This window comes from Pseudophryne corroboree, unplaced genomic scaffold (assembly GCF_028390025.1).
Source record: "Pseudophryne corroboree isolate aPseCor3 unplaced genomic scaffold, aPseCor3.hap2 scaffold_2647, whole genome shotgun sequence".
Classification (NCBI taxonomy): Eukaryota; Metazoa; Chordata; class Amphibia; order Anura; family Myobatrachidae; genus Pseudophryne; species Pseudophryne corroboree.
Window position 1 is genome coordinate 35,589 of NW_026969308.1, and position 9,918 is coordinate 45,506.

Here is a 9,918-nt window from a genome sequence, read left to right on the forward strand (position 1 = left end):
TTCTTCTTTCAAGAGTTCCCTGGTGCTGCCTCAGTTGGATCTCCTTCACTTCACAGGGGGGAACCCGAGCAGCGACCCTCCCCAGCTCTAGCCCAACTCCTACTTACCTGCCAGGTGAGATACTATGATCATGAAGGTGCTTCTCCCAGGGCAAGGCTCAACCATTGCACTCTGGGTGTGCTGCTCCTGCGATTTCCCCAAAATGTGGGAAACTTGACTGCATAATTTGTGTTTCCCCTCGTCGGCTCTCGTATAATTCAGATCTCTTTGTCTCAGGTCTCTCTCCAGCCTAGTTTGCTGTCTGTTTCCACTTCTCTTTTCTTGAGCCGCTCCCTTCTATGCCCTTGCGCACTATCCTGACTTCTCCCGTCTGCTTACTTCGTGCCTTCCAACGCACAATGCGAACTACAGGTAGTGCTGCAGGGTCCACACCCTTTTACTTGCCTTACAGAGTAGCTCTGGAGCAGTTACAGTGCCCAGCTGCTGCAAGAAATCAGCTTGAATGCTTCAGGGGCTGGGGCATAGCCAACATGAGCCCCACACCGAAGGAGGGTGGAGGTGTGTAATGCGAACTAGGGGTCATCCAAGCGCTGCAAAAGGCCGCCATGCCCTGCACGCCCCTTTTCTCTTTTCATATGCAGACGAGGGTTGAAGCCAACTTTGACCCACTGCTTGGATGACATCACCATATGCAAATCCATCTGCTGCAGGCCTTCCCCCAGGAATGCTTGCACTAGTTGTTGCATTTGGTTTGTTGTTTGGGGGTGCTTCAGTATTAGGCAGCCTTCTGCCCTCACATGTTCATCAGAAAATATGTGTTCTCCCTGCAGTTGTTGTCCCCAGATGAGAGTTCCCTTGTGCTGCCTCAGTTGAATCTCCTTTACTTGACAGAGATGTGCCTGAGCAGCGGCCCTCCCCAGCCCTATCCCAAATCATACTTATTTTGCATAGGCGATACCATGGTCATGAAGATTGTTCTCCCAAGGTGAGGTTCATTCATTGCATTCTGGGTATGCTGACCCCTGTGATTTCCCCAAATGTGGGAAACTCGACAGCATTATTTGTGGTAGTGGGGGACTGTGTTTGTGCTTTCCTCTGGTCAGCTCTGGAAAAAGTCAGATTTCTTTGTCTCAGATCTTCCTCTAGCCTTGTTCTTCTTTCGAGAGTTCCCTTGTGCTACCTCAGTTGGATCTCTTTCACTTGACAGGGGGGTGCCCGAACAGCGACCCTCCCCAGCTCTAGCCCAACTCCTACTTACCTGCCAGGTGAGATACTATGATTATGAAGGTGCTTCTCCCAGGGCAAGGCTCACCCATTGCACTCTGGGTGTGCTGCCCCTGCGATTTCCCCAAATGTGGGAAACTTGACTGCATAATTTGTGTTTCCCCTGGTCGGCTCTCGTATAATTCAGATCTCTTTGTCTCAGGTCTCTCTCCAGCCTAGTTTGCTGTCTGTTTCCACTTCTCTTTTCTTGAGCCGCTCCCTTCTATGCCCTTGCGCACTATCCTGACTTCTCCTCCTGTCTGCTTACTTTGTGCCTTCCAACGCACAATGCGATCTACAGGTAGTGCTGCAGGGCCCAGACCCTTTTACTTGCCTTACAGAGCAGCTCTGGAGCTGTTACAGTGCCCAGCTGCTGCAAGAAATCAGCTTGAATGCTTCAGGGGCTGGGGCATAGCCAACATGAGCCCCACACCAAAGGAGGGTGGAGGTGTTTAATGCAAACTAGGGGTCAGCCAAGCGCCGCAAAAGGCCACCATGCCCTGCACGCCCCTTTTCTCTTTTCATATGCAGACGAGGGTTGAAGCCAACTTTGACCCACTGCTTGGATGACATCACCATATGCAAATCCCTCTGCGGCAGGCCTTCCCCCAGGAATGCTTGCACTAGTTGTTGCATTTGGTTTGTTGTTTGGGGGTGCTTCAGTATTAGGCAGCCTTCTGCCCTCCCATGTTCATCTGAAAATATATGTTCTCCCTGCAGTTGTTGTCCCAAGATGAGAGTTCCCTTGTGCTGCCTCAGTTGAATCTCCTTTACTTGACAGAGATGTGCATGAGCAGCGGCCCTCCCCAGCCCTATTCCAAATCATACTTATTTTGCATAGGAGATACCATGGTCATGAAGATTTTTCTCCCAGGGTGAGGTTCATTCATTGCATTTTGGGTATGCTGACCCCTGTGATTTCCCCAAATGTGGGAAACTTGACTGCATTATTTGTGGTAGTGGGAGACTGTGTTTGTGCTTTCCTCTGGTCAGCTCTGGTAAAAGTCAGATTTCTTTGTCTCAGATTTTCCTTTAGCCTTGTTCTTCTTTCGAGAGTTCCCTTGTGCTGCCTCAGTTGGATCTCCTTCACTTTACAGGGGGGTGCCCGAGCAGCGACCCTCCCCAGCTCTAGCCCAACTCCTACTTACCTGCCAGGTGAGATACTATGATCATGAAGGTGCTTCTCCCAGGGCAAGGCTCACCCATTGTACTCTGGGTGTGCTGCTCCTGCGATTTCCCCAAATGTGGGAAACTTGACTGCATAATTTGTGTTTCCCCTGGTCGGCTCTCGTATAATTCAGATCTCTTTGTCTCAGGTCTCTCTCCAGCCTAGTTTGCTGTCTGTTTCCACTTCTCTTTTCTTCAGCCGCTCCCTTCTATACCCTTGTGCACTATCCTGACTTCTCCTCCCGTCTGCTTACTTTGTGCCTTCCAATGCACAATGCAAACTACAGGTAGTGCTGCAGGGCCCACACCCTTTTACTTGCCTTACAGAGCAGCTCTGGAGCTGTTGCAGTGCCAAGCTGCTGCAAGAAATCAGCTTGAATGCTTCAGGGGCTGGGGCATAGCCAACATGAGCCCCACACCGAAGGAGGGTGGAGGTGTTTAATGCAAACTAGGGGTCAGACAAGCGCAGCAAAAGGCCACCATGCCCTGCACGCCCCTTTTCTGTTTTCATATGCAGACGAGGGTTGAAGCCAACTTTGACCCACTGCTTGGATGACATCACCATATGCAAATCCATCTGCGGCAGGCCTTCCCCCAGGAATGCTTGCACTAGTTGTTGCATTTGGTTTGTTGTTTGGGGGTGCTTCAGTATTAGGCAGCCTTCTGCCCTCCCATGTTCATCTGAAAATATATGTTCTCCCTGCAGTTGTTGTCCCTAGATGAGAGTTCCCTTGTGCTGCCTCAGTTGAATCTCCTTAACTTGACAGAGATGTGCCTGAGCAGCGGCCCTCCCCAGCTCTATCCCAAATCATACTTATTTTGCATAGGAGATACCATGGTCATGAAGATTATTCTCCCAGGGTGAGGTTCATTCATTGCATTCTGGGTATGCTGACCCCTGTGATTTCCCCAAATGTGGGAAACTCGACTGCTTTATTTGTGGTAGTGGGGGACTGTGTTTGTGTTTTCCTCTGGTCAGCTCTGGTAAAAGTCAGATTTCTTTGTTTCAGAGCCTTGTTCTTCTTTTGAGAGTTCCCTTGTGCTGCCTCAGTTGGATCTCCTTCACTTGACAGGGGGGTGCCCGAGCAGAGACCCTCCCCAGCTCTAGCCCAACTCCTACTTACCTGCCAGGTGAGATACTATGATCATGAAGGTGCTTCTCCCAGGGCAAGGCTCACCCATTGCACTCTGGGTGTGCTGCCCCTGCGATTTCCCCAAATGTGGGAAACTTGACTGCATAATTTGTGTTTCCCCTGGTCGGCTCTCGTATAATTCAGATCTCTTTGTCTCAGGTCTCTCTCCAGCCTAGTTTGCTGTCTGTTTCCACTTCTCTTTTCTTCAGCCGCTCCCTTCTATGCCCTTGTGCACTATCCTGACTTCCCCGTCTGCTTACTTTGTGCCTTCCAACGCACAATGCAAACTACAGGTAGTGCTGCAGGGCCCACACCCATTTACTTGCTTTACAGAGCAGCTCTGGAGCTGTTACAGTGCCCAGCTGCTGCAAGAAATCAGCTTGAATGCTTCAGGGGCTGGGGCATAGCCAACATGAGCCCCACACCGAAGGAGGGTGGAGGTGTTTAATGCGAACTAGGGGTCATCCAAGCGCCGCAAAAGGCAGCCATGCCCTGCACACCCCTTTTTTATTTTCATATGCAGACGAGGGTTGAAGCCAACTTTGACCCACTGCTTGGATGACATCACCATATGCAAATCCGTCTGCTGCAGGCCTTCCCCCAGGAATGCTTGCACTAGTAGTTGCATTTGGTTTGTTGTTTGGGGGTGCTTCAGTATTAGGCAGCCTTCTGCCCTCCCATGTTCATCTGAAAATATGTGTTCTCCCTGCAGTTGTTGTCCCCAGATGAGAGTTCCCTTGTGCTGCCTCAGTTGAATCTCCTTTACTTGACAGAGATGTGCCTGAGCAGCGGCCCTCCACAGCCCTATCCCAAATCATACTTATTTTGCATAGGAGATACCATGGTCATGAAGATTGTTCTCCCAGGGTGAGGTTCATTCATTGCACTCTGGGTATGCTGACCCCTGTGATTTCCCCAAATGTGGGAAACTCGACTGCATTATTTGTGGTAGTGGGGGACTGTGTTTGTGCTTTCCTCTGGTCAGCTCTGGTAAAAGTCAGATTTCTTTGTCTCAGATCTTCCTCTAGCCTTGTTCTTCTTTCGAGAGTTCCCTTGTGCTGCCTCAGTTGGATCTCCTTCACTTGACAGGGGGTGCCCGAGCAGCAATCCTCCACAGCTCTAGCCCAACTCCTACTTACCTGCCAGGTGAGATACTATGATCTTCACTGTTAGGGCAATCAGGATGTGGAATTCCCTGCCAGGGAAGGTGGTAATGGCGGACTCTGTAATTGGATTTAAAAAAGGAATGGATACATTTCTGAATGAAAAAGCTATCCAAGGTTATAATACTTAAAATATCAACATGGTTAATCCGGGGGTAACATGAGTTATAGTAGCTAACTAGTCATAAAACATTATTCAGCAAGTATGTAGAATCATCACAACTTAAAACAGGTTGAACACGATGGGCAATTTGCCTCTATTCAACCTCAAAAACTATGTTACCATATGTTACTATATTACTATGTTACTGTAGTATACAGAACACCACAATGTAATGAGCAGTGATAGTGAGCACTGATGAGGATACTAGAACTGACACTGAGCAGCAAGATGCAGCACTGGACTATTAGTAATGTACTGTAGTATGCTGAGCACCACAATGCAGCACAAGACAATGAGCAGTGATACTGAGCACTGATGAGGATACTACTGAGAACTGACACTGAGCAGGAGAGACACACTACTAGTATTACTGAGCAGCAATAAGTAACCACTGATACTGAGCACTGATATTGAGATTTCCACTGAGAGAACATAGCCACGTCCTCTCCGCTCTCTCTTCAATGCACGAGTAAAAATGGCGGCAACGCGCAGCTCTTTATATGGAATCCGAATCTCGCGAGAATCCGACAGCGGGATGATGACATTTTCCCTTGTTCAGGTTTTCCGAGTCAGGCAGGAACAACCGAGCCTGCCTCGGACCAGTGTAAACCACGTGGAGTTCGTCGGGAATTCGGTTCTCGGAGAACCGAACCCGCTCCTCTATATATACTATATTACTATGTTACTGTAGTATACAGAACACCACAATGCAATGAGCAGTGATAGTGAGCACTGATGAGGATACTAGAACTGACACTGAGCAGCAAGATGCAGCACTGGACTATTAGTAATGTACTGTAGTATGCTGAGCACCACAATGCAGCACAAGACAATGAGCAGTGATACTGAGCACTGATGAGGATACTACTGAGAACTGACACTGAGCAGGAGAGACACACTACTAGTATTACTGAGCAGCAATAAGTAACCACTGATACTGAGCACTGATATTGAGATTTCCACTGAGAGAACATAGCCACGTCCTCTCCGCTCTCTCTTCAATGCACGAGTAAAAATGGCAGCAACGCGCAGCTCTTTATATGGAATCCGAATCTCACGAGAATCTGACAGCGGGATGATGACATTTTCCCTTGTTCAGGTTTTCCGAGTCAGGCAGGAACAACCGAGCCTGCCTCGGACCAATGTAAACCACGTGGAGTTCGTGGGGAATTCGGTTCTCGGAGAACCGAACCCACTCCTCTCTACCTTATACCCATCAATTGTTTTTATTTTCAATCTAAGCCCCTGCAGTTTTCTGTAAGCATCTGCTTCGCTATGATGATCAACAAGTCACAAGGGCAAACACTCAGGGCTTGAGGCGTAGATCTTAGGACCAGCTGCTACAAGCATGGCAGAGGTGTCACTATCACTGGTGACACCCAGAGAGGTGGCGAGGGAGATTGTAATGCAGTGCGCGCAGATAAACAGCGCAATGGTAAAAAGGAGGCATGGTTTCATAGGTAGGGGCGTGGCCTGGTGGCCTGAATCTACATTTTGTTGCTCCGGGTGTCCCGGGGGTTGGGGGCTGCACCCGGGGACTAGTGTGTGAGCGGTGCTGGCTCCTGCACAGTGACAGGGCATGGCCACCCAGCATGACGCCTCCCTTCTTGACCATGCTGTAATTGCAGTCGCACTGCAGTTCAGCGTGATCATAAAAAATGGTGTAGGCTCCTGCTGGTGCAGACTGTAGAGAAAAGCTGCTGTGACCACGCCCCCTGTGTCTCCTCCGTTGCAGACCCCATTTTGAAGCCTTGCCCCCGGACTAAGAGAAAAGAATGCCCTTGCGCACTATCCTGACTTCTCCTCCCGTCTGCTTAATTTGTGCCTTCCAACGCACAATGCGAACAACAGGTGGTGCTGCAGGGCCCACACACTTTTACTTGCCTTACAGAACAGCTCTGGAGCTGTTACAGTGCCCAGCTGCTGCAAGAAATCAGCTTGAATGCATCAGGGGATGGGGCATGGCCAACATGAGCCCCACACCAAAGGAGGGTGGGGGTGTTTAATGCGAACTAGGGGTCATCCAAGCACTGCAAAAGGCCGCCATGCCCTGCATGCCCCTTTTCTCTTTTCATATGCAGATGAGGGTTCCAGTCAACTTTGGCCCACTGCTTGGATTTACATCACCGTATGCAAATCCGTCTGCTGCAGACCTTCCCCCAGGAGTGCTTGTACTAGTTGTTGCATATGGGCCCTCATTCCGAGTCGTTCGCTCTGTAAATTTCATCGCATCACAGTGAAATTCTGCTTAGTACGCATGCGCAATATTCGCACTGCGACTGCGCCAAGTAATTTTACAATGAAGAAAGTATTTTTACTCACGGATTTTTCTTCGCTCCGGCGATCGTAATGTGATTGACAGGAAATGGGTGTTACTGGGCGGAAACAGGCCGTTTTATGGGCGTGTGGGAAAAAACGCTACAGTTTCCGGAAAAAACGCAGGAGTGGCCGGAGAAACGGGGGAGTGTCTGGGCGAACTCTGGGAGTGTTTGTGACGTCAAACCAGGAACGACAAGCACTGAACTGATCGCAGATGCAGAGTAAGTCTGAAGCTACTCTGAAACTGCTAAGTAGTTTGTAATCGCAATATTGCGAATACATCGGTCGCAATTTTAAGAAGCTAAGATTCACTCCCAGTAGGCGGCGGCTTAGCGTGTGTAACTCTGCTAAAATCGCCTTGCGAGCGATCAACTCGGAATGAGGGCCATGGTTTGATATTTGATGGTGCTTCAGTATTAGGCAGCCTTCCGCCCTCCCATGTTCATCTGAAAAGATGTGGTCTCCCTGCAGTTGTTGTCCCCAGATGAGAGTTCCCTTGTGCTGCCTCAGTTGAATCTCCTTTACTTGACAGAGATGTGCCTGAGCAGCGGCCCTCACCAGCCCTATCCCAAATCATACTTATTTTGCATAGGAGATACCATGGTCATGAAGATTGTTCTCCCAGGGTTAGGTTCATTCATTGCATTCTGGGTATGCTGACCCCTGTGATTTTCCCAAATGTGGGAAACTCGACTGCATTATTTGTGGTAGTGGGGGACTGTGTTTGTGCTTTCCTCTGGTCAGCTCTGGTAAAAGTCAGATTTCTTTGTCTCAGATCTTCCTCTAGCCTTGTTCTCCTTTCGAGAGTTCCCTGGTGCTGCTTCAGTTGGATCTCCTTCACTTCACAGGGGGGAACCCGAGCAGCGACCCTCCCCAGCTCTAGCCCAACTCCTACTTACCTGCCAGGTGAGATACTATGATCATGAAGGTGCTTCTCCCAGGGCAAGGCTCAACCATTGCACTCTGGGTGTGCTGCTCCTGCGATTTCCCCAAATGTGGGAAACTTGACTGCATAATTTGTGTTTCCCCTCGTCGGCTCTCGTATAATTCAGATCTCTTTGTCTCAGGTCTCTCTCCAGCCTAGTTTGCTGTCTGTTTCCACTTCTCTTTTCTTGAGCCGCTCCCTTCTATGCCCTTGCGCACTATCCTGACTTCTCCCGTCTGCTTACTTCGTGCCTTCCAACGCACAATGCGAACTACAGGTAGTGCTGCAGGGCCCACACCCTTTTACTTGCCTTACAGAGTAGCTCTGGAGCAGTTACAGTGCCCAGCTGCTGCAAGAAATCAGCTTTAATGCTTCAGGGGCTGGGGCATAGCCAACATGAGCCCCACACCGAAGGAGGGAGGAGGTGTGTAATGCAAACTAGGGGTCATCCAAGCGCTGCAAAAGGCCGCCATGCCCTGCACGCCCCTTTTCTCTTTTCATATGCAGACGAGGGTTGAAGCCAACTTTGACCCACTGCTTGGATGACATCACCATATGCAAATCCATCTGCTGCAGGCCTTCCCCCAGGAATGCTTGCACTAGTTGTTGCATTTGGTTTGTTGTTTGGGGGTGCTTCAGTATTAGGCAGCCTTCTGCCCTCACATGTTCATCTGAAAATATGTGTTCTCCCTGCAGTTGTTGTCCCCAGATGAGAGTTCCCTTGTGCTGCCTCAGTTGAATCTCCTTTACTTGACAGAGATGTGCCTGAGCAGCGGCCCTCCCCAGCCCTATCCCAAATCATACTTATTTTGCATAGGCGATACCATGGTCATGAAGATTGTTCTCCCAGGGTGAGGTTCATTCATTGCATTCTGGGTATGCTGACCCCTGTGATTTCCCCAAATGTGGGAAACTCGACTGCATTATTTGTGGTAGTGGGGGACTGTGTTTGTGCTTTCCTCTGGCCAGCTCTGGAAAAAGTCAGATTTCTTTGTCTCAGATCTTCCTCTAGCCTTGTTCTTCTTTCGAGAGTTCCCTTGTGCTGCCTCAGTTGGATCTCTTTCACTTGACAGGGGGGTGCCCGAACAGCGACCCTCCCCAGCTCTAGCCCAACTCCTACTTACCTGCCAGGTGAGATACTATGATCATGAAGGTGCTTCTCCCAGGGCAAGGCTCACCCATTGCACTCTGGGTGTGCTGCCCCTGCGATTTCCCCAAATGTGGGAAACTTGACTGCATAATTTGTGTTTCCCTTGGTCGGCTCTCGTATAATTCAGATCTCTTTGTCTCAGGTCTCTCTCCAGCCTAGTTTGCTGTCTGTTTCCACTTCTCTTTTCTTCAGCCGCTCCCTTCTATACCCTTGTGCACTATCCTGACTTCTCCTCCCGTCTGCTTACTTTGTGCCTTCCAATGCACAATGCAAACTACAGGTAGTGCTGCAGGGCCCACACCCTTTTACTTGCCTTACAGAGCAGCTCTGGAGCTGTTACAGTGCCCAGCTGCTGCAAGAAATCAGCTTGAATGCTCCAGGGGATGGGGCATGGCCAACATGAGCCCCACACCAAAGGAGGGTGGAGGTGTTTAATGCGAACTAGGGGTCATCCAAGCACCGCAAAAGGCCGCCATGCCCTGCACGCCCCTTTTCTCTTTTCATATGCAGATGAGGGTTGAAGCCAACTTTGACCCACTGCTTGGATGACATCACCGTATGCAAATCCGTCTTCTGCAGAACTTCCCCCAGGAATGCTTGCACTAGTTGTTGCATTTGGTTTGTTGTTTGGGGGT

The 9,918-nt window shown here is 49.7% G+C and overlaps 10 non-coding genes and 2 pseudogenes across 10 annotated transcripts; all 12 read left to right on the forward strand.

Moving 5' to 3' along the window:
• Positions 1 to 99: 99 nt before the first annotated feature.
• Positions 100 to 236, forward strand: LOC135013120 (U1 spliceosomal RNA; annotated as a pseudogene).
• A 698-nt stretch (positions 237 to 934) lies between these two features.
• LOC135013106 (U1 spliceosomal RNA) lies at positions 935 to 1,098 on the forward strand. Its single transcript, XR_010211882.1, has one exon. It is a non-coding gene; the product is annotated as a U1 spliceosomal RNA (small nuclear RNA).
• A 152-nt stretch (positions 1,099 to 1,250) lies between these two features.
• Positions 1,251 to 1,413, forward strand: LOC135013113 (U1 spliceosomal RNA). Its single transcript, XR_010211888.1, has one exon. It is a non-coding gene; the product is annotated as a U1 spliceosomal RNA (small nuclear RNA).
• Positions 1,414 to 2,087: 674 nt separating this feature from the next.
• LOC135013104 (U1 spliceosomal RNA) lies at positions 2,088 to 2,251 on the forward strand. The gene has a single exon (XR_010211880.1). It is a non-coding gene; the product is annotated as a U1 spliceosomal RNA (small nuclear RNA).
• Positions 2,252 to 2,403: 152 nt separating this feature from the next.
• LOC135013111 (U1 spliceosomal RNA) lies at positions 2,404 to 2,566 on the forward strand. The gene has a single exon (XR_010211886.1). It is a non-coding gene; the product is annotated as a U1 spliceosomal RNA (small nuclear RNA).
• A 674-nt stretch (positions 2,567 to 3,240) lies between these two features.
• Positions 3,241 to 3,404, forward strand: LOC135013102 (U1 spliceosomal RNA). The gene has a single exon (XR_010211878.1). It is a non-coding gene; the product is annotated as a U1 spliceosomal RNA (small nuclear RNA).
• A 142-nt stretch (positions 3,405 to 3,546) lies between these two features.
• On the forward strand, positions 3,547 to 3,709 carry LOC135013108 (U1 spliceosomal RNA). Its single transcript, XR_010211883.1, has one exon. It is a non-coding gene; the product is annotated as a U1 spliceosomal RNA (small nuclear RNA).
• Positions 3,710 to 4,379: 670 nt separating this feature from the next.
• On the forward strand, positions 4,380 to 4,543 carry LOC135013105 (U1 spliceosomal RNA). The gene has a single exon (XR_010211881.1). It is a non-coding gene; the product is annotated as a U1 spliceosomal RNA (small nuclear RNA).
• Positions 4,544 to 7,783: 3,240 nt separating this feature from the next.
• LOC135013096 (U1 spliceosomal RNA) lies at positions 7,784 to 7,947 on the forward strand. The gene has a single exon (XR_010211872.1). It is a non-coding gene; the product is annotated as a U1 spliceosomal RNA (small nuclear RNA).
• Positions 7,948 to 8,099: 152 nt separating this feature from the next.
• LOC135013118 (U1 spliceosomal RNA) lies at positions 8,100 to 8,235 on the forward strand (annotated as a pseudogene).
• Positions 8,236 to 8,933: 698 nt separating this feature from the next.
• LOC135013099 (U1 spliceosomal RNA) lies at positions 8,934 to 9,097 on the forward strand. The gene has a single exon (XR_010211875.1). It is a non-coding gene; the product is annotated as a U1 spliceosomal RNA (small nuclear RNA).
• Positions 9,098 to 9,249: 152 nt separating this feature from the next.
• LOC135013110 (U1 spliceosomal RNA) lies at positions 9,250 to 9,412 on the forward strand. The gene has a single exon (XR_010211885.1). It is a non-coding gene; the product is annotated as a U1 spliceosomal RNA (small nuclear RNA).
• Positions 9,413 to 9,918: the final 506 nt, after the last annotated feature.